At 43.7% G+C, this 27,141-nt stretch overlaps 1 protein-coding gene across 3 annotated transcripts in view; it reads right to left on the reverse strand.

Moving 5' to 3' along the window:
- Evl (Enah/Vasp-like) overlaps positions 1–27,141 on the reverse strand; it is a 143,694-nt gene that overhangs the window by 103,036 nt on the left and 13,517 nt on the right. The window contains exon 2 of one of the 3 annotated variants that reach the window (XM_027946714.2): positions 8,813–8,913. The exons of the other annotated variants lie outside the window; for them this stretch is intronic. The gene's annotated coding sequence lies outside the window, so the exon portion shown is untranslated. The remainder of the gene's footprint in view (positions 1–8,812; positions 8,914–27,141) is intronic. 3 annotated transcript variants of the gene reach the window in all.

Here is a 27,141-nt window from a genome sequence, read left to right on the forward strand (position 1 = left end):
GAGAGCAAGGGGGATCCTGAGTCATTAAATAACCCAGTTTTAAGTCCCAGACCTGCCACTAACTCTGTGACGACTAGTGAGCTGCTAAAGTTCCCCGAGCCTCAGGTTCCCCAGAGGTGGAGCAGCAGTAGCATAGGCACCACCCATGCCTCTCTCCCAGGGAGGCTTCCACAACCCAAAGGCAGGAGTGCGAAGTTCTTTTTTTTTTTTTTTTTAATAAAATATCTATTTTTCAGTTGTAGGTGGACACAATCTCTTTATTTCATTTTTATGTGGTGCTGAGGATTGAACCCCGTGCCTCACGCGCGCTAGGAGGACATGCTACCTCAGAGCCATGACCCCAGCCCCAAGAGTGTGAGGCTCTTATCAAGCACAGTTAGGTAAACATTCTTCACCATCTTTATCATAACACGGTCATCTTTATCATAACACGGTCTCTCGCTGGACAGCTCTGATGACTGGAGGGCTCATCTTCATGGTGAGGCCTCCTCTCCTAGGAAGGGTCTGGTCACTGGTAGCTCGTTTTAATGGGGGAGGGGAGGGAGGTATTTATGACTTGTGATTGTCGGGTTAAGTAAAAATACCTTTATCATATCTATATATTAATCCCCTGATCCCTTGGTATCTGTGAGAAATTGGTCCCCCCACAGATATCAGAATCCACAGCTACTCAAGTTGCTCATGTAGAGTGTTTGCATTTATCTCCACACATTCTCCCGTATACTTTAAATCATCTCCAGATTACTTACGATTCCTAATGCTGTGTAATCACAACGTAAAGAGCTGCCACATAGTATTGTCTAAGGAATACTGACCAAAGCGCGGGCGCATTTCCCCCCAGTGCTTCAGTATCTTCCCTCCATGGCGGTTGAATCTGTAGGTGTGGAAGGCACACTGTGTGTGTGCTTTTACATATTTGCATGCATGTACACATGCAGTCACTGTTCTAAGTCCTAGGTTAAAAAAGCAGTACAGACCACCCATGTCTAAAGAAGAGCAATTCTCCCAGACCAAATATAATTATATGATGTTCTCATTTATTAAACTACTTGGCAATAGCCAAGAGACAGGGAAAGGAGTGGCTAGAAATCAACTACGCACATTTCTGGTGGGGAAGGAGGCACCACTGCATCCCCTTAACTGTTTTCCACAGCCTCTGGCCAGGGCTACCAAATGGCAGACACTCCACAGTTACTCTGACTGATGGGCTTGCCGGTTGCTGTAACACAAAAGCCTTCCCCTTGGCATGCTCTGCAAGTCCTGGAAGCAGCAGCAGTGGTCTTGACCCCTAGACATCTGGTATGGTGGGCATCAGGTACGTGAGGTCAGGTTAGGGTAGCAGAGGTCCAGTGGGATGGAGGACCTCTAGACCCCGAACACAAGATTCTCCTCTTGGAGGGCTAGTTATACCTTGCAGAGCTATTCATAAGGTCCTGGTAGGGGGCAAAACTGGCACAAAGGCAAAAAGACAAATCCCAGCACCGAGTGTATTTTAGACATAATTTTCTAAGAGAGATCCCCTAAATCACTAATAAGGAAACAGTGTGGCTAAGCAGCTGTCCAACATCAGACAGCTCTAAGTGGCAGAGCAATGACTTAGACCTGGTCAGTCTAACTCTACCAATGGTCCAACTGGCTCAGGCTGCCTCCAGAAAGAAACTTACTCAACAGGCTATCAGGCAGCCAGCGGTCCCAACGTGGAGCTGGGTCACTGGTCTTTTCGGGCTATTTCATCCAGTTGGCCTGGTTAATTCCCAGATTTCATGGTCAGCTGAGAGACCTCTAAAGGCTGAAAAGCTATCTGAAGCGCCCAGAAGTAGGGTAGAAACTCAGGCTGACGTGCACTGGACCCCATGAGAAGAGGAGCCTGCTTCAAAAGACTGCCAGATCTGTGACCACTTGATCTGGTGACATCAAAGTGTCAGGAGCAGAAACCTAAGAGAAGGTCCATGACTCCTAACGGTCCATGTCTCCTCCAGAATAGTGCCCCAAAAGGTACTTCTGTGACCACACAATATTGTTTTAAAAAAAGGAGGAGGAGAAGTCATATCAGGTCATCTACCAAAGACTCAAGGCTCAGACATGCACATTCCTACACTGGGACTTAATTTTCCTCTGTATCATGAAGTAATGGCCAGACGTTATCTTTTTTAGCCTTTTATTTTTTAAAATAACACTTCCATGGAACCCTAATATAAAAAAAAAAAAACTGATAAAAGTAGAAAGGTCCTGAGTGAAAAAGGAGGAGGGGTCCTACAGTAAGGATCCCCCTGTCCACCAGGGATGGGCCCAGACCCAGCCTTGAAGACACAGCCAGCGTGATTCTGGTAGTCCCTGTCAGCACCGCGGCCCAGGGGCTGTCCGCACTACAGATCATCACATTCACCCTGGTGAATCCAGATCCCCTTCCTCTCTCTACTCTCATTTTTAAGAGTAAATGCCTCCTGGCTGGTCCCTGCTGTCATAGCTGAGCTCTCTTCCACAGTCCTGGACGTATAAACTGCCCAAGCCCAAGGCTTCTTAAAGAAGCAAACATGATACACTGGTACAAACACGAGCTCTGACGGGAAATGTCCCTAGATCCCTGATTTCGGGGAGCTAAATGAGAATACTTTAAACAAGCGGCCTCAGCTTAACACATACTTTAGTTTTGCAGAGCAACGTGTTTTCCCATGTAAAATGGTCAATTTTTCAAGAAAGTGAGCTTAGGATCTGTTGGGACTAAATCTCCTTACAGTTTCTTTGGAGGTGGACAAGTAGAGAGTTAGAGACCTTTGATGTCCTGTGGGTTGGACTTGGCAACCAATATTTCCTCATCCATTCTTTAAACCTGTAGGCACACAGCCATGATGTACGTGCTGCAAAATAAGAACTGAGTCTAAGAACAGAGCCTGATGTGGCAGTCAAGTAAAATGAGAACACTCTTCTGACATTTATGGATATGCAGACATTTATGGATATGCACATTCACTACTGTGCTGCATAGGGATGAGATAGAAGGAGACACAAATGGAAATCAGTTATGATCATGGCTAAAAATACTGTTCTCTTCTCATGGCCCAACCAAGGATTCTTCCAGCAAGCAGGGTACTTAGTGGTAACAAGCAGCACTTGGTAGTGTTCTCAGAGGCCTGCTTCTTTCTAGACCCACCTCTGACACCCTAATTAAGACCCCCCTGACTTCCTGATGCCCCACCCTCCTCCCTTGCTGCACAGTTACCACCTGAGCACTTTCCAGTTTAAAACCCTAGTTTCTTTGATGCTCTTCCACCAAGTCTCAGCTCCCCAGCCTGGCATCTGGCTCCTCCCAACCCAACTGCCCTGTGCTCCTGTCCATCTCCCACACCCCTGCCAACCCTGACCTTCTGGTATGGCCAGGTGGTCTTCTCATCAACCTCACCCCCTAATTCATGCCACCTCTGCTCCCCATGGCCCCCCCAGATGTAAGGCTTCCTGCTTTCCACCCACAGTATTTAGGGACAGGAAGCGTTCTGAACCCAGGTCTGCTGCTGTCCCCCTGGGAAGCCCTGGGCAAAGTCTCGAGCCTCCATCACCTCATCCTAAAACGTGGAAGAAAGCACCTATTTTGTGGGGATGCTGTGGAGGTGAAATGCCTGGCCCACAGGAACCACAATCAATAGTAGCTGAAATTGCAGCATATGCTTCAAAACTCCATTCAAGTGTCTCCCTCTTGACCAAAGCTTGGCCTTGTGCTGAGTAACGTGGTCCAGTGCATGGCTTAGGCCCTGGCTTCCTTTCTCCTTTCCCTTCCTTTCTTTGGTGCCGGGGCTGGAACCCAGGGCCTCACACATGCTAGGCAGGCAGGCAGGCGTTCTACTACTGAGCCCCGGCCCTGTCTTAGGCCACTGGGTAGAGGACTGGAGGGGCTAGAGGCCTGAGTTGAGCTTCCACTGGACACTGGTCCTCCTCCCAAGGACAGACACACGATCTGAGGGACAACAGCATGATTTCTATGTAAAGGCAACTTCAACGAGAAAAATCCATTACAATTTTGGGCCACCCTCCCAAACCCTCCTATTTTGCAGTTTGGGAGCCCACTGACAGTGCGCCTGGTGTCCTATCTAAGCTCTCAGAAGACAGAACATTCCAAGGCATACACAGAAGGTCTCTGGTTAAAATGTTTTGACTTCACTGTCTTTTAGTTCCAGTTGAATTAATCTTTCTAAAACTTAAAAAACAAAACAAAAATAAAACAAAACAAAAAAACCCAAATAAGCCTTGATAGGAAATGTGGGAGTTGTACACTCTTGAGATCAGTCTTTCCCCAAATTACATAGTTCAACCGAACTTCTACAGTGATGTTTAACTTTAGAAGTGTAAAATAAAGCCATCCCTTACCTCTATTTTGAGAATCCTATTTAAACTAAGCTACCAAAGAGTATTCTAGTATTAACACAAACATAATGACCATGTATCTTGTAGCTTACCGCCGCTCAAAAGTAGTTTATTGGTAATTACTTCTGCGTTTCAGTCTACCTCACTCTCTCCCATCCAATAAGCACTCTCAGAACACCCTCCAGGTTTGTCGAAAACCATCCTTTACTCATCAGCAATGCTTGATGAGCTCCTCTGTGCTGGACACTTGTAGGTGCAGCAGAGACTGGTGAAGGTGCTCAAGAGGGAGCAGTTAGGATCTCAAGAAGTAAGTCATAGCCAGGCGCCAGTGGCGCACACCTGTATTCCCAGCGGCTTGGGAGGCTGAGGCAGGAGGATTGCGAGTTCAAAGCCAACCTCAGCAATGGTGAGGTGCTAATAAGCAACTCAATGAGACCCTGTCTCTAAATAAAACACAAAATAGGGCTGGGATATGGCTCAGTGGTCAAGTGGTCAAGTGCCCCAGTTCAATCCCCCCCCCCAAAAAAAAAGAAGTCAGATGATGAACAAGAACATGAGACAGAACAGGGGTGGGGGATGGCAAATTTAGAAAAGGGGATAAAAAGTCCCCCCTAAGGTCATGAGAGTTAAACTGAATATGAATTTCAGAAATTAAATATCAGAAAAAGATCACCAGAGGCAGAGGAAATAGGTCCTACAAAGGCCCAAGGTGGGAGGAACCTGGCTTGGCATCCCATCCCTTGCTCTCATGAGATGGGACGTTACAGAGGAGGGAGGAGGCTCAGAGGAGGAAGGCAGGAAGGCAGGAGGGCTCTGCTAGGCAGGGAAGCCCCTGGGGGTTTAGGGGAGTAATGTGGTCTGATTTTCATTTTTAAAAGGAAATAGGAGTAGGGAGACCAGCTAGGAGCTACTGTAGAAGTCCAGGCAGGAGGTGAGGGAGCCTGGACTCAGGTGGCGGCAGAAGTCTAGACAGAGGCTGGGATGGAGACGGTCTTTCTCACACTCCGCTGTTCATGTGGTTCTCAGATTACTGATGAAGCAAAGACTGAAAATATTTCAGTAGAAAAACTAAGAATACCGCCAGCACCACGAGCCAAAGGAGGTATAAGCTCATGAGAGGAAGGGCCTTGCCTTGTCCCTACCACTCTGTGCCAGGACTGGCACACAGAATTACTTATCTGTTGAATTGATCAATCAGAGGTCTGTGGACTTAGAGATTTCATAAGAAGATGAAATTGGATTAAACCAGCAGCCCTCTTTCTGGTACAAGTGTTGAATAAGAGGGCAGATTATCCTTTTGAATGAATAAATACAGCTGTCCTAGTGTCATCCTGATGTAGTGAAGTTTGCCCACAAAGTCTTGCCAGGAATAGAGAATCAAGAAGATAAAACATGTAAAGCAAACACATAAAATCAATCGAGAAGCGTGGACTGGACCCCTGCTCTGAACTAGTACTGCTCCATCCCTGATGGTGGGGGGACTAGAGAACTGAGGGCGGCTTCAGGCCTTTCTAACAGCTAGGAACAGAACCTACATTATGGTTTGCATCTTAAGGGTCCCCCAAAGGCTCATATGCTAAAGGTGGGGTCACCAGTGTGGTGGTATTGGGAAGGGGGTGGCATGTTAACGAGGTGGAGCCTAGTGGAAGGAAGTTGGGTCACTGAGGCTGTACCAGTGACACTGAGTCCCTGGCTCCTCCCTGTTTCTCCTTTTGCTTCCTGTAGAACACAGGTGAGCAGCTTCCCCCATCAGGCATTTCCACCATGATGCACTGTCCTGCCACAGGACCAAATCTACGTAGCCAAGCAAGTGTGGACTGGACCCTTTGAAGCTGCAAGCCAAGATGAATCAACATTTCCTCCTTATAAATTGATTATAAGTACTGCTGTCAAGGTATTTCTGTCAATGATGTAAAGAGGCACTGAAAACTGGGAGTGGAAGTGGGGTCACTGCTGTGACTATACCTGATGATTTGGGATTGGCCTGAGGAGGAGTTTGGAGAAGCTTTAAGAAGCAGGCTGGACAACGCCTGCCACAAGCAGGGCTCAACAGGTGCTTCTGGCAGTGGCTCCGAGACCAGGGTGCTGTAGGAGCATGGCTGGTGGAGGGCTGGTGAAGTTTCAGATGGAAGTGAAGACTCCTGGGAACTGGTCTAGAGGCCATTCTTAATTCTGGCAAAGAACTTGTCTACATTTTGTTCATGCACAGAGGTTTTATGGGAGGCTGAGTTTAAAGGTGACAAAGTAACTCATCTGGAGGAGACAATTACAAGGCAGCAGCAAATTCAGGTAGCAGCCTGGGTACTACTGGCTGCTTTTACAGATTTATAGTGAGAATTGGAAAAAAAAAAGCAGAGTGGAAAGATTGGGAAAAGTTGCAGTTTGGCTAGAAAAGGAGCATATTTAGTGCTGCAGCCAAGAAGGGTGAGGCTGCTTAAGGATATTAGCACTATTGAAAAGAAACCCGGGGCTGGGGCTGGGGCTCAGTGGTACAGCACTCGACTAGCACATGCGAGGCCCTGGGTTCGATCCTCAGCATGGCATAAAAATAAATAGGTAAAAATAAAGGTACAACTAAATAAATAAATAAATATTTTTTAAAAATAAAGAAAAGAAACCAAGGGCTGGAGTTGTGGCTCAGTGGTAGAGTGCTTGCCTAGCATATAAGAGGCCCTAAGTTCAATCCTCAGCACCACAAAAAAATAAATAAATAAAACAAATGTATCGTGTCCAACTACAACTAAAAATAAATAAATAAATATTTTTAAAAAGCCAAGCACTCTGCTTGGGACAACAGGATAGATGCCTGGGGGGCACTAGGAATCACCACGACCCTACCACTGCAGGCTCAAGACTTTGGTTTGAGAAAAGAGTTGGGGCACCCTGCTGCACTATGTTGTAGAGGGAAATGTCTCCCCAGGATTCCATTCCCTGTTCAGCCATCCAGGCCCTCAGAGGCCACTGCAACCATGGGTCAAGTGGGCCCAGCATCACACCCTGGCTCTGTCCCTGTGATCGGGGTAGGTGTACAGAATGTGAGAGTTATAGGTTCACAGAAGCTGTCTGGAATGACAGGCACGGTGTGGCAGGGCCAGAGTCCCCACAAACAGCCCTCGACAGAGTGATTCATGAAGCTGTGACAGTAAAGCCAAAGAGGCAGTGGAGACCCCGGGGAATGAACAATGCCAGGAACATGTAATGCCTGCAGAGGGAAGGGGTGGACGGTGAGCAGAGACACCCCAGAAGAGAGAGGCCACGTGGGCTGCAGCATGCGAGGACATGGGGTGGGGCTGCCCAAGCCCTTGGGAGCTCACACCCCACTACCATGCCCTCTGGATGGTGGACGTGGAGCTACAGGATTTAATGTTGGCCCTGCTGAATTTCAGTCTTGCTTTGATCCAATCCTTCCTTTCTACACTCCATCTTTCTCTTTTGAAATGGGAACATTTATCCTGTGCTGTTGTATTTTTAAGTATATAACTTGTTCTTTTCATTTTTCAGGGGTTCACAGCTTAAGAGTTTGACTTGAGTCTTGGAGGAGACTTGTACTTTTAAGCAAGGCTGGAAGTACTATGACTCTGGGGACTCCTGGATATGGACTAAATGCATCTGTGTTACAAAATGGACATGAGCTGCTGGGGTCCAGGGGCAGGATGTTATGGTCTAGATCTTAAATTTCCCAAAGGCCATGTGTTGAAGGCGTGGTCACGGTCTGTGGTGCTGTTGGGAGGTAGCAGAACTTGAAAGGGTGGGGCCTAGTGGGAGGCAGCTAGGTCACGGGGGTGTGCCCTTGAAAAGCGTATTGGGACCCCAGTCCCTTTCTCTCTTTCTTGCTACCTGGTCACCAAGAGGTGAGCAGCCTCCTCTACCAGGGTCTCTGTACATGATGCTCTGCCTCACCACAGGCCCAGAGGCAACAGGGCCAAGCAACTGAGGACTGAAACCTCTGGAACCATGAGCCAAAATAATATTTCCTCCTTTTCAGTTGGTACTCTCAGATATTTTCTCACAGGATGGTAAGCTAACTAACATACGCTATATACTCAATTAAAACGGTAGTCAGCAATGGAAAATCAACATGGCAGCTGCTCACAGCTGTGACACAGGATTTTCTAGTGCCCCATTGGTGTTAGGGTTTCTTTGTTTTGTTTTTGCCTTTTTATGTTTTTCCTGCTTCACTTCAATGTCACACTTGTGACTCCTGGTGCCAGCATGCGGCTGCTGATCGGCAAGAGCATGAAGAGCAGGGCTATGGCCCCTGCTCCACTCCTCACCAGCCAAATGCCTTGGCAAGAGCTCACCTGTCAGTCTTGGAGTGTATTCCTGTGCCCTCACACAGAGTTCACAGAAAGTTAACACAATAATGGGTTGGCCAATTCTTACAAATTTTAAGTGCCACACAAGTCAGTGACAGTATTATTAACAACAACAAAAGAAATGGTCCCTTCCCACTTACGCAATACGGGTCTGGGTCAGGCAGGGAGGGACTTTATGTCTTCATCCAGGCCATTCGTCATTAGACGGTCCATCACCATCCTGTCCATCACCATCCTGTAACTACAGAGGCGGGGATGAAAGGACCTTGAAGTCAGTTTGGCCACACCCCAACGCCCGGCAACAGCCTAAGCCATCTAAGATGCTTATAGGGCCGGCATGTACTTGTGGCTGTCAGAGTTGAGTAACTCACAGAGTCTAACAAGTATGTGGCAAAGACACTCAACCCACTAATGACAGAATCAGCAAGCCAGCAAGGCCGGTTCAAGGAAAACAAAGAAATACATATAGAGTCATGGAGAAAAGAGTGCTGTGATCATCTCTCAGAGTCTGATATAACACTGGTTAAATGTGCTACAGAAACCTTTACCTTTGGGTCTTTCTTTTCCACTAAACAGGAATAACTGAGCATAGGAGAATGCTAGCACCTCTCCTAGACAAAATTACTTGTAACTTATTACCTGTAACTAAAATTTATTTGTAACTAATCAATTTTCTAGAAATTAACACTCAACTTTACTGAGTCTGGTGTTGTTGGGAGGTAGCACTTACTGTTTCAGTCAGCCTTTTTTGCTGCTGTGACTAAAAGACCCAAGCAGAGCAATTATAGAGGAGGAAAAGTTTATTTAGGTGTGCATGGTTTCAGAGGGCTTAGTCCACAGAAGGCTAGCTCCATTCCTCGGCACTCGAGGTAAGGCAGAACATCATGGTGGAAGAGTGTGGCAAAGGGAAGCGGCTCACATGATGATCAAACGTAAAGAGAGAAACTCCACTCACCAGATACAAATATATACCCATAGCCACATCCCCAGTCTCAGCTCCTCCAGCCACCCCCACCGGCCTTCAGCCACCACCCAATTAATCCCATCAGGCGACTGATCCACTGATTGGTTTAAGGCCCTCATAACCCAATCAATTTCCTTCTGAACCCCCTTGCACTGTCTCACATGTAAGACTTTAGGGACATCTCACATTCATACCATAACAATTACCTTCTCTGAGGAAGTCATGTGTCTCCTGTGGGCTTGCCAGACACATACTCCTCTATTGCCTTTCTCCAACTTTTCTAAAATATCTTTAAAAGCGCTAACTACAGACTGGGGTTGTAGCTCAGTGGTACAGCGCTTGCTTAGCACATGTGAGGCCCCGGATTTGATGCTCAGCACCACATAAAAAATAGACAAAATTTAGAAAGTTTTTTTTAAAAAAAGAGCTAACTACAGTTCATTATTCACCCAGTGAGTTGGTTGCCAAGAGCTCCTTCCTATCCGGAATGTTTTTGCCTCTGTGTCCTTCGCATCTTCTTTGCTTATATATATAAAAAGAAAAACTTCAAATGATTAACATTAATTATAAATTGCTTAGTCTTCTTAGATCAGATCACCTTGAAATCGGGGAGGGGGAGTACTTTCAAGAACTTGCAGTCCTGAGTGCTTCTCTGAATGAGCCAGGGCTGTCACTATGGGAATCCTACAGATGGACAATGCGGCATCTGGCTCACAGGCTTCCTCCACTTCCTAGAGGCTCGGCTGATCTGAGGCAGCAGCACCACATTAACGCTAATCTCCTGGTCTTCACAATCCCACCCGCTTACCCCTTCTTTCCAACGTAATGGTACTCAGAAGTCACAAACCAAACCCACTTCAGAGGTACAAGTAAACCCAACCGTCACTAATTGGAAGAACCATATGAAGTGAAAGAGGAAATCTGATTAATCAAAGAAGGTCTTGTGTGTTTCCGTATCCTCCACAGCAGCTAGTGGAGAGGAAGGAATCGGAATGAATGAATAAGCAAGCGAATCAGTAAGCTGAATGGACTAAGAACTGAAAGGATGAATGGGTTCCAAAGCCTCGCCTGTTGAGTGTCTCTCAAGACACGAGGAAGGAAGGGGATTTGGCAGGACTATTCCAGAAGGGACCATTAGAAGTGGAGACCCAATAACAGAACCCTGTGAGGATTCGATGCATCTACAGACCCAACTAAGAACCTGAGGTACACAGAGGTGAAAAGATTTGCCTAACATTACACAGCTGAAAAGTGGCAGAGGTGATCACACTCAGACTTCAGCTCCAGGGTCTGTACTTTTAATATCTGCAGAATAAGTTAAAACCAAAGGGTAAGAAAATGCTTATAGGTATGATTTCAAGTAACAAAAAGCTATCCATCAACAAAGCATTGATCAAATATGGTACATACAACAGAGTTCCAAGCAGCTGTTACAAATGTAGGTCTTCATTAACTGTACAGACCTTACCATCATGGAGTAAAAACACTACAGAGGGCAATAAATTATGACTTGCAACCAAACACCTCCACAAATCAAGCGAAAAGCAAGTTAAAGAAAAGCATATACAGCACCCTCTCACTTATGCAATAATACCCTGCACCCAGCAAGCCTAACAGCTGTAAGCACGGACCTCTGAGAGACCACGCTGCAGCCAATCTTGGGCACATTTACTTCACTGTTCTGAATGTCGGTGTCCTCTGAGCAAAACAGGGGGACATTGTGCATCCTACATGGTTTTCTGGTGAGAATCAAGTAATACAGTGCACGTAAAGTAGCTCATCTCAGAAGTGGCATGTCACAGCTAGGAAAAACAGCTGCCCCCTTAGGAGTATGCTTTTATGTGAATATATATGTTCACTAGAGAAAGAGAGGTTTGGAAGCATGTTATTCAACAAAAAGAAAACAGTGGCTTATCTCCAAGAGATGCCAGGCGAGTTGTACTTTATGTTTTGTACTCTTATGTGTTGCTGAATTTGTACTATGAACAAGTGTGTTTTTATACAAGCAGTGACTTTTTAATAGAAAAATACAGGTATATGTGTGCACATCTTCTCCCAGCAAACAGATGAGAACATCCTCCACTAAATACACTCCTCTGTTCCACAGCACTGAAGCCACATGATGGGCAGTCTCAAATCACAGATCCAGGAGAAGCGAGAGAAAGCCAGGGAGGGGAGAGCCTAGACCCGGAACCCTGCCAAGCGCATCACCCATGCTATAATAAGTGAAGGGAAAGTGCACTGAGGACCCACAGCACAGCAGCACTGAGCTCCGGAGCCAAGCACAGCAGGACTCAGGCATCAGCTCCGTCATGTCTCACTGTTAATCTTGACTGTTTACCTTGAACCCTCTGATCCTTAGTTTCCTGATACAAGATGGATAATAAAAATTCATAAAACTAGTATGTGAGTTGAAGGAGAAGGTAAACATAAAAGTAGTTGACATTAGTGAAAGTTCAATAAAAACTAGTTCTCCCCTGACATACACACCAGTCCCAGGTTTGCCAGTGACAAAGTGTGACACTGGACAAGTTGTTTTTCTGAGCCCCAGTTTTCCCATCTATAAAATGAGAATGTTAACCCCTTGAATACTGTGATATCTATGTGAAAGTTTTTTGTATACTGTAAGGTACTATACAATAGGGACATTTTACTATGATTATTGTGGGATTTTTTAAAAGTTTTTTTTAATACCTTTATTTTATTTATTTATTTTTATGTGGTGCTGAGGATCGAACCCAGGCCCTTGCAAGTGCTAGGCGAGCACTCTACTGCTGAACCACAACCCCAGCCCTAAGTTTTTGTTTTAATATTTTTTTAGTTGTAGACGGATACAATATCTTTATTTTATTTGTTTATTTTTATGTGGTGCCAAGGATGGAACCCAGTGCCTCACGCATGCCAGGCAAGCGCTCTACCACTGAGCCACAACCCCACCTCCTATTGTGGGGTTTTTAATCAGATTATTTTACAGCCTCTCTAATGAACTAAACTCGAGTAGCCTTTAAAATCTAATGAAGATGGGATTTTATTAATTAGTAATAACTTGCTGAACTTTATGAGCTTTCCCAGAATAGCCTGATCCTTATATACCTGGAAACGAAGCCTGTCTTGATTTGATTGGCATCATCTGCTTCCCAAGAAACCCTGGTTTAGCTCAGGCCATTGCTCTGACTCCCAGCACAGAAGAAAGAGGCTGGCACATGCTCTGCATGGCGATGACTTCAGTTTTGTTCTCCGAAGGATCCTCCCTTCTTTCCACTATTTAAAACAAGTGTTAACTTTCCAGCCACCAGATGAAATCCTTAAATTTAACTGGCACACCCATGGAACACCTGTATAGTAACTAACATTTATAGCATCCTTGGAAAATATTCTTCATCCGTGTCTCCTATGACCAAAGAATCAACATAGACAAGGCAGAGATGGCCATCTCCAAGAGGTTAAGAAACTTGACCTAAGTCAACCTTGCATTTCCAACCATGCTTGATAACAGAAAGTCAGCACCTGTGTACAGTCCTTCTCTTTAGGTAAGGTGAGGTAGGGGAAGAAAAATAACATTGTACCTTCCACCCTACTGAATCAAGAGTAGGGTCAGAGCTGACACCAGAGAAGAAAATTCGGACTTGCTCACGTCAGGTCACTTCTCTTGAATGCACACACCAAGGGGAGCAGTGTTTCTGCTTACTGTCTCACTTGATGAGTTCTAACCAGCACCCTGTACAGGTCTGTCCTGAGCTGGAAAGATCCATGGAACAGCAAATGACCACACTAGATAGGCCCCTAGGCATTGAGTTCCATCCTCTCCTTTCATGAATGGATGGAAACCACGAGGTCCAGAGGAGATGACTCTCCAGCACTGGCAGTGAGGACAATGGAGGCAGGGCCACGCAGGGGTCCCCTGAACTCCGCCCTACACTCTCTTCACCCCCTGCTCAAAACACTGCCTTCAAACCTATCTCCACTTGACCACTCTGCGTGCAGCCCTCCTCCCTGGCCCTCCTCTTCCAGAGTCAAGGTGATTCATCCCATTCAATGGATGCCGAGCGCACACCACTTGCTCTCCTGATCCTATCTCCATGGAAGATGAGGATGAGCCTGCAGGGACTGAGGCGCACAGGAAGCCCATCCAAGGAACTGAACAAGGAACTGAACTGCAAGGACAAACATCTACATCACCCTTTCTCTTCACATCCTCAGAGCTTAAACTTCTCAGTGAGAGGCCAGGTGTCTACATCAGCCACAGCAGACATGCCAAAGCAGTCACATTTGGGCAGTTATGTTTGGAAGTGATTTAAAAAAATGAATGTGAACCAGGCGCAGTGGCGCATGCCTGTAATCCCAGAAGCTCAGGAGGCTGAAGCTGAAGGACAGAGAGTTCAAAGCTAGCCTCAGCAACAGTGAAGTGCTAAGCACCTCAGTGAGACCCTCGACTCTAAATAAAATACAAAATAGGGCTGGGGTGTGGCTTAGTGGTCGAGTGTCTCTGAGTTCAATCCCTAGTACCGAACAAACAACAACAAAAAAAGAATGTGATAAGAAGGTGTGAAATGTCCAGAAGGTGTAGCTTGCATATTAAAAACAGAATATGCAACTCCTGGGCTGTGACATTTTGAGCAGTCTACTCTCAAACTTGGGCTCTGCAGAGTCCACATTTCCAGTCAAATGGGCAAGTGACTTCATCTCTCTGTGCCTCAGGTTCCTCCCCCATAAAAAGAAAAAAGTAATCTCATTTACCTCCTGGGCTTACTGCAATGATTAATCGAGATAATTCAGTGGTTAGAACAGTGCCTGGTATATAAAAAATACTCATTGAATATGAGTTATTATTTGAGAAATAAAACTCAGTTCTTCTTATGAAGCTGCACTTTTGTGCTCAGAGTTTATCACTTTTTCACAAACTACAGAGATTAAATTATCCCCCAGACAAAGCTTACTTCACCAGGGAGAGCACTGCAGGGTTTATGGTCAATGGAATAGAAAGCCCCAGACTTTCCCTCTGCATGGAGACCAGATAACAACAGATAGACCAATCGCTATGAGAGAAATTCAGAAACCAGTGAAGAGGTCCATGCTCCCTGAAAAGCCACGGAGAGCCTCATCGCAGCCTGGCAGAATAATTCATGACATTTACCCTCCAGGCCTCTGGTCTAGCTCAGTTATGGGGAGATTACTCCCAAATCTCAGCTTTTCCTTGAGGAGGAAAAGAAGAGTAGAACATTAATTCAATGACTTCATTTTGAGACAGGAGGAGAATGCTGCCTAATGGACTGCATATAAAAACTGACTCACCAGAATCTAAACTCTGACAGGCATTGGCATGGGGTGGAGGGTGCACCCTCTGAGAACAAAGAAGATCACAGCTCTAGTAGCAGAGAATGCAGTACCACAGAGAGACACTAGGGGGAACTCCTATATGAACACTTGCCACAGCACCGGAGGCAGCGGTTCTGCAAACAGGCATAGGGGTAGGAGATGGGGGATCCTGAGTAGAAGCAGGCAAGCTTTAACCAAGAGACTATGTGCACAAGCTCAGAGAAGACCTATCCCCAGAGAGGTCTCCTGAATCTCTAGCCAGGATGACTACTAAAGGTTTCTCCCTGTACAAACCCAGATTATATAGACTGGGAAGTGGCCATTTTTCAAAAGCCAAATCCTGAAAAAAAAATAATAATAATAATATATACAAAGGAAGAGGGAAACATAGCCTAATCAAAGAAGTAAATTAAATTTCCACAAAAAAAAAAACAACAGAACCACAGATTATAAATTATCGAAGAATTAAAAACAAGGATGCTCAATGAACTAGAGCACAGAAAAAAAATAGTTAAAAGATATCAGGAAAATGATGCATGAGCTGAATGAGAATATTAACCAAGAGAAGGTATGAAGGAGAACCAACTGATATAATATGTAAGTGAATTAAATTCCCCAATTACAAGACATAGTTGGGGCTGAGGATTGGCTCAAGCAGTAGCGCACTTGCCTGGTATGCGTGAGGCCCAGGTTCGATCCTCAGCACCACATACAAACAAAGATGTTGTGTCCGCCGAAAACTAAAAAATAAATATTAAAATTCTGTCTCTCTCTCTCTTAAAAAAAAAAAGGTTTAAAAAAAAGACATGGCTGAGGGTCTGGGGCTGTAGCTCAGTGGCAAAGCACTTACCTAGCATGTGTGAAGCTCTGGGTTCGATCCTTAGCACCACATTAAAAAATAAAACAAAATAAAGGCATGTTTTCTATCTACAACTACAAAAAAAAATTTTTTTAAAAAACATGGCTGAATGGATTTAAAAAAATTAGGATCCAGCTATCTGCTATCTCTAAGACACTCCTTTTAGATCTAAGGACACAATTAGGCTGAAAGTGAAGTGGTAGAAAAAAAAAAATTCCTTGCAAACAGGAACCTAAAAAGAGCAGGGTGGCCATAATTACACTGGACAAAACACTGTCCTAAGAGACAAAGAAGGGCATTATATAATGACATGGGGATCAATTCACCAGGAAGATACAACTGATATAAATATAAAAGCACCTAACATTAGAGTTCCCAAACATTGACAGAACTGATTGGAAAAACAGCAATTATAACAGAAGACTTCACTATCCCACATTTAGTTATACACAGAACAACCAGAAAGAAAGTCAAATGATCTTCAACGGGTCACCAAGAATACACAATGACTATCTTTTCAACAAATGGTGTTAAGGGGCTGGGGTTGTGGCTCAGTGGTAGAGTGCTTGCCTAGCACATGCAGGGCCCTGGATTCAATGCTCAGCACCACATAAAAATAAATAAATAAATATAGGTATTGTGTCCAACTACAACTAAAACGTAAATATTAAAAAATGGTGTTAGGAAAACTGGATAATCACATGCAAAACAATAAAGCTGAATCCTTATCTTACAACATAAACAAAAATGAACTCACAATAGATTAAAGATTAAACACAAGATCTAAAATATAAAACACCTTTTTTTATATTTGCTAGAAGAAAACATAGGGGAAAATTTTCAGGACATTAGACTTAGCAACATCTTGGATATGACATCAAAAGCAAAGATAAGCCATGTGTGAAGCCATGTGTATAATATATACAAAGGAAGAGGGCATATACTTTGTATATAATATATACAAAGGAAGAGGGTGTATACAGGGCATACACCTGTAATCCCAGTGGCTGGGAGGCTGAGACAGGAGGATTCTAAGTTCAAAGCCAGCCTTAGCATAGTGACGCATTAAGCAACTCAGTGAGACCTTGTCTGTAAATACAAAACAGGGCTGGGGATGTGGCTCAGTGGTTGAGTGCCCCTGAGTTCAACCCCAGTACCAAAAAAAAAAAAAAAAAAAAAAAGCGAAAATATGAGATTATATCAAATTTTAAACCTCTGCATGCAAAAGAAATAACCAACAAATTGGAAAAGACAACCTACAAAATGGGAGAAAATATTTGCAAATCATCTAACTGGTGTTTAATATCCAGATTATATCAGGAACTCCCACAGTTCAACAGCAACAAAACAGAAACAACCAAAAAAAAACCAAATGGGTAAAGGACTGGAATGAACAATTCTCCAAAGAAGATAAACAAATGGCCTATAAGCATATGAAAAGTGTTCGACATCACTCATCATAAGAGAATGGCAATCAAAACCACAATGAGATCTCATCTCACATCCACAGAGATGGAAAGCACAGAGAACAACAAGTGTCCACAAGCACGCAGAGTAACTGGGACCACTGTGCTCTCTCTGATGGTGTGATGTGAAATGAGCAGCTGGTAAGGAAAACAGCGTGGAGGCTGTTCAAAATCTTTAAATAGAATCCCCAGGTGACCTAGCAATCCCCCATCTGAGCACATATTCAAAGAAGGCAAAGCAGGATATGGAAGAGATATGTGTATACCCACATTCACTGCAATATTATTCATAAGAGCTATGAGTGACAACACCCCAATTGTCCCCTGAAGGATGAATGGGGAAATACATGTGGTGTGTAGAGAGTATAATGTTACACAGCCTTAAAAAAAATTAAATGTGGCCACATAATACAAAACAAATGAACCTCAAGAACATTATGCTAAATAAAATAAATCAGTTACCAAAAGGACAAATACAATAAGACTCCATGTACACAAAGTATCTACAGTGGTCAAAAGAGAAACAGAAAATAGAAGCTAGTGACCAGGGCTGCTGGGGATGAGAGGGCATCAGTGTTTAGTGGATGCAGAATGTCCACTTTGCATGATGAAAGAGTTGTAGGGATCTATTGTATAAAAATACGCATATACTTAGCTGGGTGTGGTGGCTTATGCCTGTAATCCCAGTAGCTCAGGAGGCTGAGGCAGGAGGATCGAGAGTTCAAAAACAGCCTCAGCAAAAGTGAGGTACTAAGTAACTCAATGAGACCCTGTCTCTAAATAAAATACAAAATAAAGCTGAGGATGTAGTTCAGTGGGCGAGTATCTCTGAGTTCAATCCCTGGTACCGCCCCCCCACAAATATATACCTAACACTCTGAACTCCACACTGAAAAATGGTTAAGGCAGTGAATTAAAAGTTACAGTTTTTTACAATAAAAATTAAAGTTTAAAAAAGAAAACAGGGCTGGGGATGTGGCTCAAGCGGTAGCGCGCTCGCCTGGCATGCGCAGGGCGCTGGGTTTGCTCAACACCACATAAAAATAAAATAAATATATTGTGTCCACCTAAAACTAAAAACTAAATATTTTAAAAAAGAAAACAAAAATACTAAAACAATAAAAGCTTCAAGTGTTTTCTGAAATTTGTTAATATCCTAGTACATGTCAGAGATGTTTTCTCACAGTTAAAGCATTTGGTTTTGTGCAAGCTCCACGGATTTAACACACATATAGTTATCACTTATTTTCCCAGGCACATAACTAACCCCTGTTGGAAAAAAAGAAGCGGAGAGAAACAGGGTGTCCTCTCCTGATTTTTTTTTCCTGGACTGGGGATGGAATCCAGGGTTCTGTGCATGTTAAACAAGTGCTCTACCACTGAGTTCCACCCCCAATCCTTTTTATTTTAATATTTTTTTTAGTTGTAGATGGCCACAATATCTTTATTTATTTTTTATGTGGTACTGAGGATGGAACCCGGCGCCTCACACATCCGAGGCAGGCGCTCTACCACTGAGCCCCAGCCCCAGCTCCCACCTCCCACCCCCAGTCCTTTTTAATTTTGAGGCAGGGTATCAATAAGCTGCCCATGCTGGCCTTCAATGTGCAGTCCCCTGCCTTGGCCTGCAAAGCAGCTGGAACTGCAGGTGTGCTCAGTGTCTGGCATTTTCCTGGTCCCCTGCAGATCCCTTAGACTCCACCACCCTTCACCAACAATTAAGACTTGGTCCACCACGGGCAGCAGACTTGCTTTAAAATGCTTGGTAAGAGTGACATCATCAGGAACAGAGGCAAAGCAGAACAGAATAAAATGAAAGATTTAGTTTATGTTGTAGTAAGTTAAAAATGAACAAGTAGATGATCAAATGATTTTCAATGGAAGTGAAATAACTGAAATAATTCAAAGGGGAAAGGATGGTCCTTTTGACAAATGGTGCTGAAATAATTGAAAATACATTGCGTAAAATGCATTTAGACCTTTACCTTACACTGTACATAAGAATTTACTCAAAATGAATCACAGACTAAGTGAAAGAGTTAACACTATAAACGTTTCAGAAGGAAACATGAGAAAATCTTCCTCATCTCAGGTTATACAAAGCACAAAATAAGTGGGACTTGGTCAAAACTAAAAAATGTACATTCTTCAAGAAATAAAGAAATTTCTTCTTTATTTATGAAGAAAATAAAAGGGAAAGTGATCCACTAAGAAAAAATATTACACACTGTATATCTGAGAGAGGACTTCTACCTAGAACATGAAATGAAACCTCAAAACTCAACACTAAGAAAACAACCATGATATAGATGGAAAATAACCTAAGTGCCATCAATGAAGACGAGCTGAGTAATCTAGATACATGTGGTCCAGGAAGCACTACAGTCATTCAAAACCAAACCCTTGTACAAGAACTACACGAGCTGGTGGGTCAATAGAGGACAGATACATGAATAAAGAAGTGACAAAGCTAATATGCCAAAATGGCAGTGGTATATAATTCACTGAATCTGAATTTGAAAATTTTTACAATAAAAATGTAAAAACACAAATGACACAAACATGCCATTAAACATAATGTACTGGTAAATATAAAAGGATACAAAGATGATTGCATCTTCCAAATCCATAATATACCCTTTTCAAAAAACACGTGTCCACAGGAAAAAGACACAGAGCAGAAAGTTAGTAGTGAGTACCTTGGATGGTGAGAGGATAGGCACTTCCTCTCTTACCCTTGCTTATCCATTTTCAGCTTTCCAAAGTGATCCATTATTTTCATGATGCAAGCAGAAAAAAGAGGTGCTACCCAGCAATGAGGCAGGAGCCAGTCCAGTGCAGAACAATGGGTTCACTGGATCATTCCCGGGCAGAGATGGTCCCTTCCAGCAGCCTGAAGAGCCCCCAGCTTCCCCGCATACTGGCAGGGAACTGACTTTGGCCAGGTTGTGCGTGGGCTGCTGACCTTTGTGTTGGATGCTGAAACTGGTGACAACTGGGGCTGCACAAGTTGAAATGCAGGCATCAGAGAGGTGACAGCTCTGCACTCTGCACTGGTCACACCATACCTGAATTCAACAATGTGTCAGAACCACTGACAAATTGGAGCTTGCTGACGGTGCTACACGAGGCTCGAATGTGTAGTGCTTAAGCCAGAGCAGGACAGACTTGGAGGAAATGACTGCCATGTTCTAATTTGGAGGTGCTGTTCTGGATTATGTAAAACTCGGATCAATCAGCAGAAATTTCAGAGAAGCAGATACCAGCCAAATATAAGAAGGAAGAGAGACCTCGGGCTGCTGCAGTAATTCAACACGCTTTACCCTGGAAGCACAAAAGCAGAAGCTGGGTGGATGCCTGCCAGAGATAATAGCTACGATTTCACTCCATCATTCAACAATATTTACTGAGTGCTCACCATGCCAAGTGTTGCTCTAGATCAGCACAGTACAACAGAACCTTCTACAACGGTGGAAAAATTCTATAACCTACACTGTCCTGTACGGCAGCCACCAGCCATGTGTGACTGTCAATCACTGTTGGCACTATGATTAGGAGGAATATCATATACAAAGTAAAGAGATTAATCTGCAAAGGCTGAGAGAGGCCAGTGCATGTATGCTAAGGAGTCACAACTACCCAGAGAGACAGAACTATCCCGAGAAGCTCAGGAAGAGCGTGTGAGCTCAGATTGGAGGATTAACAATTTAACAAAGACAGAGTGGACACTAAGAAGTAAAATAAAAGTGGAATGTAATTATGGCCTTTGATAATGGTTAAGACCTGCCTGAAATAAGCTCACAGCTCTAGAAAAACAGGGAGAGATGAAAGAGAATTAAAGGCATGTTCATCCAGATATGGTGGGAGGGAGCTGAAGGCCTTTGTGATGCCTCTAGGCTTCCATCTTGGATCATGAACTGCACCTCCCCCAGAATGGGATTCTGGATGAGGAAGGGCCTGGGAAGGAGAGCAGTGAGTTCAGTTTTTTCAAAATAGTTTTCTTGAGCAACATATTCTTCCTTCATAAAGTTAGCTCATTGAAACATAATTTTACTCCATAAAACATACAAGGGTTTGGTATATGCACAGCTGTGCCACCATTACCACAAACTAGTCTCAGAATACGTGTGTTCTTCATCCCCAAGAGAAGCACTTGCTCTATAGCAGCCACTCCCCATTCTCAGATACCCTGGTTCCCAGCTGGAAGCAACACTGACCTGCTTCCCATCTCTAAGGCCTGGCCTGCTGTCAACGCATCACACAATGTGTGGCCTCCCCCGACTGGTGCCTCGCCTCTCATTCAGCATTCTGTTCATGAGGTTCACTCTTGGGGTATTAGCCCTGGGCCTCACTCCTTAAGGGTCCGCTGTGTGAACACACTACAATCCATTCATTCATTCATCCAAGTTCACGGCCATTGGGTCATTTCCACTTTTTGGCCATTGTGAATGATGCTATGAACATTGATGTCCATCTTTTATGTGGACATATGTTTTAATTTGTCTTGAGCATATGCCTGGCAGTGGAACTGCTAAGTCATGGTAGAACTATGTCTAACATTCTGAGGAATTTTCAGAGTGATTTCCAAAGCTGCAGCACCATTTATATTCTCCTAGCAACGTCTGAGGGTTTCAATCTGTGAAGTTTAGCTGGGCATGGTCGTGCAAAGGAGTCACAACTACCCAGAGAGACAGAACTTGTAATCCCAGCAACTTGGGAGGCTGAGGAAGGAGAATCACAAGTTTGAGCCCAGCCTTAGCAACTTAGTGAGGCCTAAGTAAAATAAAAAATAAAAAGGTCTGAGTGATTAAGTACCGTAGGTTCATCTCCAATATCTCACCCCCCCAAAAAAAATCAGTGAAGTTTATTCACAGTCATGTACTAAGGCTAACGCACGGGGGTCATCCATGTTCTCATCAACAGTGGTTACTATCTGTCCTTTTTCTTTTAAAATATTTTTAGTTGTAGATGGACACAATACTTTTATTTTTAATTTTCATATGTAGTGCTGAGGTTCAAACCCAGTGCCTCACACATGCTAGGCAAGTGCTCTACCATTGAGTACAGCCCCAGCCCTTACCTGTTCTTTTTATCCCTACCCTCTGGTGGGTATGAAATGGTGTCCTACTATAGTTAGGTATACATTTCCTCTTCTCTAATGATGCTGAGCACCTTCTCAAGTGCTTACTGGCCATCTGTACAACTTACTTGGAGAAGTATCTATTCAAATTATTTGCCTGTTTTAAAGTTGGGTTATTTTTCTTTATTATTGTATTATGTCGTAGCCCAGCTGTGCTGCTATAACAAAAGTACCATAAACTGACAACTCCCAAACAACATTTATTTCCTGCGGTTCTAGAGGCCGGGCAGTCCAAGATCAAGGCTGCATGCGGCAGAAGCAGAGTCTGGTGAGGGCTTCCTCACAGTGACCCTTACTGCAACCTCAGTGGTAAGGGTAAGCAAGCTCCCTCAGGGTCTCTGACAGGGGCACTAATCCTGTAGGTAAAGGTTCTGCCTTCATGACCCAACCACACCCAAAGATCCCACCCCTTAATCACATTACTTTGGGGGTTAGGATTGCAACATACGAACTTTGGGAAGGCACAAACTTTCAGGTCATAGCAAGCAATAAGTGTTCTATATGTATCCTAGACATAAATCCATTGTCAGACAAGTGATATGCAAATATCTTCTCCCATTATGTCATTTTTTGATAATATATTTAGAGCACAAACTTCTTAATATTGCTGAAATACAATTTATTTTGTATTGTTTCCCCCCTGTCCCCCACTTTTTTTTTTTTGCAGATTAGGGATCAAACCCAAGACCTGTGTGTGTTAGGCAAGCACTCTACCACTAAAGCCCTATCTGTCTTCTTTCTTTCTTTAGTCAATTGTGCTTTTGATGCCATTCCTATGGCAGTCACAAGGATTTACTGTTAAATTTTTTTCCTATGAGTTTTACAGCTTTCAGTTCTTATACTTAGGTTTATGATCCACTTCAAGTTAGTTCTTATGTATGGCGTGAGGTAAGGGTTCCAACTCTGTTCTTTTCTATGTGTATATTCAATTGCCCCAGCATTTGTCAGAAAGGCTATTTTTCCCCATTGAATTACCTTGGCATCCTGTTGGAAATCAATTGCTCATAAATGTAGGGGTAGTGAGTGTTGTTTTGGACATGTGGAATTTGCTGTCCCTGTGCTATGTCTCCTTTGGACTAAGCTACATGTACAGAGGACCATTTCTTCTATTCACAGCCGAGAAGTCAGTCCAGTGAACTCAATAAATAGCTGATGAATCATTACCCATCTGTGTGATTAACAGTTATGTTGCCTCGTCACCCACAAAGGCTTGACACTCTGAAGCACATCACTCTGCTCCTACGGAGGGACCAGCTGGTTCCTTTCCAGTGCTGTTCCTCTATTTGGGTCTCTTTATCTGATCAGTCTGTTGCTTACAGTCTATTTTGCTTAGTGACACAAATTGAGGGGAGCAATTTTCTTCTTCCCAGGAAAGAAAATGTTTATAAACAGGACCTTGAAGCTGCTCAGTTAGAAATCTCAGCTGGTACAAGGGAGCTGAGCCAGTGGAGACATTTGATAATTTTTTTTTTCTGGTACTGGGGATTAAACTCAGGGGCTTCTACCCACAGTTGTTACACTATGTTACCCTTGAGCTACATCCCCAGCCCTTTTTAGATGAGGTCTAATTAGCCAAGGCTGGCCTGAAACTTGTGATCCTCCTGCCTCAGCCTCCTGAGTCTCTGGGATTCGTAGCATGTACTACTGTGCCCAGCTGACACATTCGATTTTGATCTATGGGCACGTAAGCCCCAAAGTGTGAGGTATTCCCATTTTGTACACAAGGTTTCATCTGTGTGCCAGTCCCAACAATTTCATGTGTTCAAGACAAACAGAATCTAAACTGCTGATGGACCTCAGCAGGTTGGAGATCAGAGAAAGGAAGGCCCTCAGAAGGGCCACTAATTTGAGATAGGTCCTGAGTGGCTAGAAGACCCAAGGATGTTTACCCAAAGAAAGGCAAGACTTCTGAAAACACCTTCAAGTATCTGAAAAGCCAACTGAAAGAAAGAACAAGTCAGTTCAAAGAGGTACAAAGGGGAAGAACAAGAACAGAAGACCAGACCCCAGGTCAGCCCAAATCCTGACAATTCCCTGGCTCATCTCAAATGTGAAAGATAAAATAAAACAATGAAAATCGCACTGTTTACAATCTCTTTCTGGCACTTTCGTCTCATACACCCTGTGTTCCCCTTCTCAGCTCTATAGTCATCTCTTGGTATCTGAGGGAGACTGGTTCTGGAATCCCCACCCCACCAAAGGATATGAAAATCCAAGAATGCTGAAGTCCCTAGTATAAAATGGCATATATATTTGCATATAACCTATACATACTGCCCTGCATACTTTAAATCACCTCTAGATGACTTGCAACACCTAACACAATGTCAATGCTGTGTACACAGTTGTTACACTGTATTGTTTAAGGACTAATGACAAGAAAAAACTCTGCACATGTAGGAAAAATGGTTGCAATGACGTGGGTTCACCAATCATCAAAGGCCTAGCTACGTGATACATGTCAGCTCCAATATAACCTTTTTCCCAAAAATATTTCTGATCCACGGTTAGTTGAATCTGCAGATGAGGAACCCACAGATACCAAGGGCCAGCTACACTCCATAAGTCTTCATGGGTCTCCGCAGCCTGTCCCACACCCACATCTTGCACAGAGCAGATGCTCAACATGTACCTGTCAAGCAAAAATCTAACCAAACATGATACCTGAGAGCAGATAAGCAAGGAAGAGCCATGTGTTTATGATATAAAATACTCTATACTTAAGAAATTACTCTCATTTCCTGTAGTAAATTTAAATTTTTTAGTCATTTAAAAACTAGTTGCATTTACTGAAATTATGCTTATGCTAAATATTTAACATCACTTTTATTGTGTAAAATAAGATACACATGGGACTGGGGATTGGCTCAGTGGTACAGCACTTGCCTAGCATGGGTGAGGCACTGGGTTCAATCCTCAGCACCACATAAAATAAATAAATAAAGTTATAAAAATATATATTTTTGAAAAAAAAATTAAAATGAGATACACGTGTTTAGACTGCCTAAACCAATCACTACATACACTTCTCTTCAACATGAGAAGCACAAGGTCAAAGTACTGGCATCCAAGGCTCCCCTGGCTCTAAGTTGCAAAGAACTGTGATCACCACCCCAAGTTCCCGTCCTAAGCTGGAAACTATACAATACAGGATTAAGCAAAGACACTGCCGCAGTCTGGCTGGGCACAAATCCGAGCCACTCAAGCAGGAACAAGCTGTATTTCCGAACTCCCATGAACGCCACTCACGCGGCCTTCTCCTGGGACACACCACACACCAACCGGAAAATCCCTCCTCCGGCACTTCCCCAACCAATGCGAACTCCCCAGGAATCCCCGTGAGAACTCCAAAGTAGCTGGCGCCTGAGGCGGACAGCAGGTGTCTAATATACAATTGAATACACAGTTTAACATAACCATCATCATCTCAATGGCTTGCTGGGTCACCTCACAACCACTCCCTTCTGGCAAAAATGTCATTCAGACTTGGCTATGGCTCTCAACATCTCCCCCCTTCTGTTTACTTATAAACACCAAGCATGTGGTTAAGGGACCGTGCCTGTCTTAGGTTGTCCAATTCTACATATGGTCCTTACCTGTCATCGGATGAGCTGACCTCAAGGTGTCAGCCTCCTGTCTTAGGTTGGTACCACTGCAATTGGATCATACCCGTCATTGACTACTGGTTCAGCATACAGCCATACTTGTGGATAGGCCTTTGCACCAGTGGGGGCGTGAGGTTCTTTGCCTCACCTCTGTTGGCCCCCAAATTTGGCCTTTGCACCAGTGGGGGGGTGAGGTTCTTTGCCTCACCTCTTTTGGCCCCCAAATTTGGCCTTTGCACCAGTGGGGGGTGAGGTTCTTTGCCTCACCTCTGTTGGCCCCCAAATTTGGCCTTGGTGCCAGTGGGGGGGTGAGGTTCTTTGCCTCACCTCTGTTGGCCCCAAAATTTTATACCATCACTAGCAGAAGGGAGGAGGATGCAAAATGCCACGACACCAAGCCAAATGACGGCTCTTTTTGGAAAAATTGTACCACTGATGACACCATCTGCAAAGATACACCAGCACTACCACAATTTGCTGCACCAACAGATAGTTCACAATGCATACAAGTGATACATAGTCCAGGCAAGTTCTGTAAACAGTTCAAAGCAGAGGAATCTATTAATATGTTCATTTCCTCCAAAAGTAAATCGACTCCTTGATTGAGCATCACTTGTTGAGTTACATTATTCATTGATGCATCAGTTTATACAGTTTGTTGTGATAGCTATCGAAGAAGCTGTAGTTTGGTTTTATCTTTGTCTTCACCAGTACTGGGATGAAGATAGGAATTCTGGCAATGATGGCTAAAAAAAAAATTATGTAACATTCCAGCAGGCACTAAAAGAAAGCAATTTTCTAAACGATTTAGTATCCTGAATAGAATTAGATATAATGAAAAGGAAAGGTGAAAGTAAACAGATCTGTTAACCTCCTTATTTGTTCACATATTAAAACAATCCTCAACAGCTGTTTATCCAATTTAAATTATACCATTTAAATCACGTGAATAATAAAAATATTTGGATCCATTTTTTCATGAGCGCTCCTCATATATGATATATGGACATATGCACATACAGACATACAACACAAAACACAAGTGTGCACACATAACATACAACACATAAGACAATAGTAAAGGCCTTGTAGCTTTACACAAGTGAAATCTCCATTGCA

This window comes from Marmota flaviventris, chromosome 2 (genome assembly GCF_047511675.1).
Source record: "Marmota flaviventris isolate mMarFla1 chromosome 2, mMarFla1.hap1, whole genome shotgun sequence".
NCBI classification, from domain to species: Eukaryota; Metazoa; Chordata; class Mammalia; order Rodentia; family Sciuridae; genus Marmota; species Marmota flaviventris.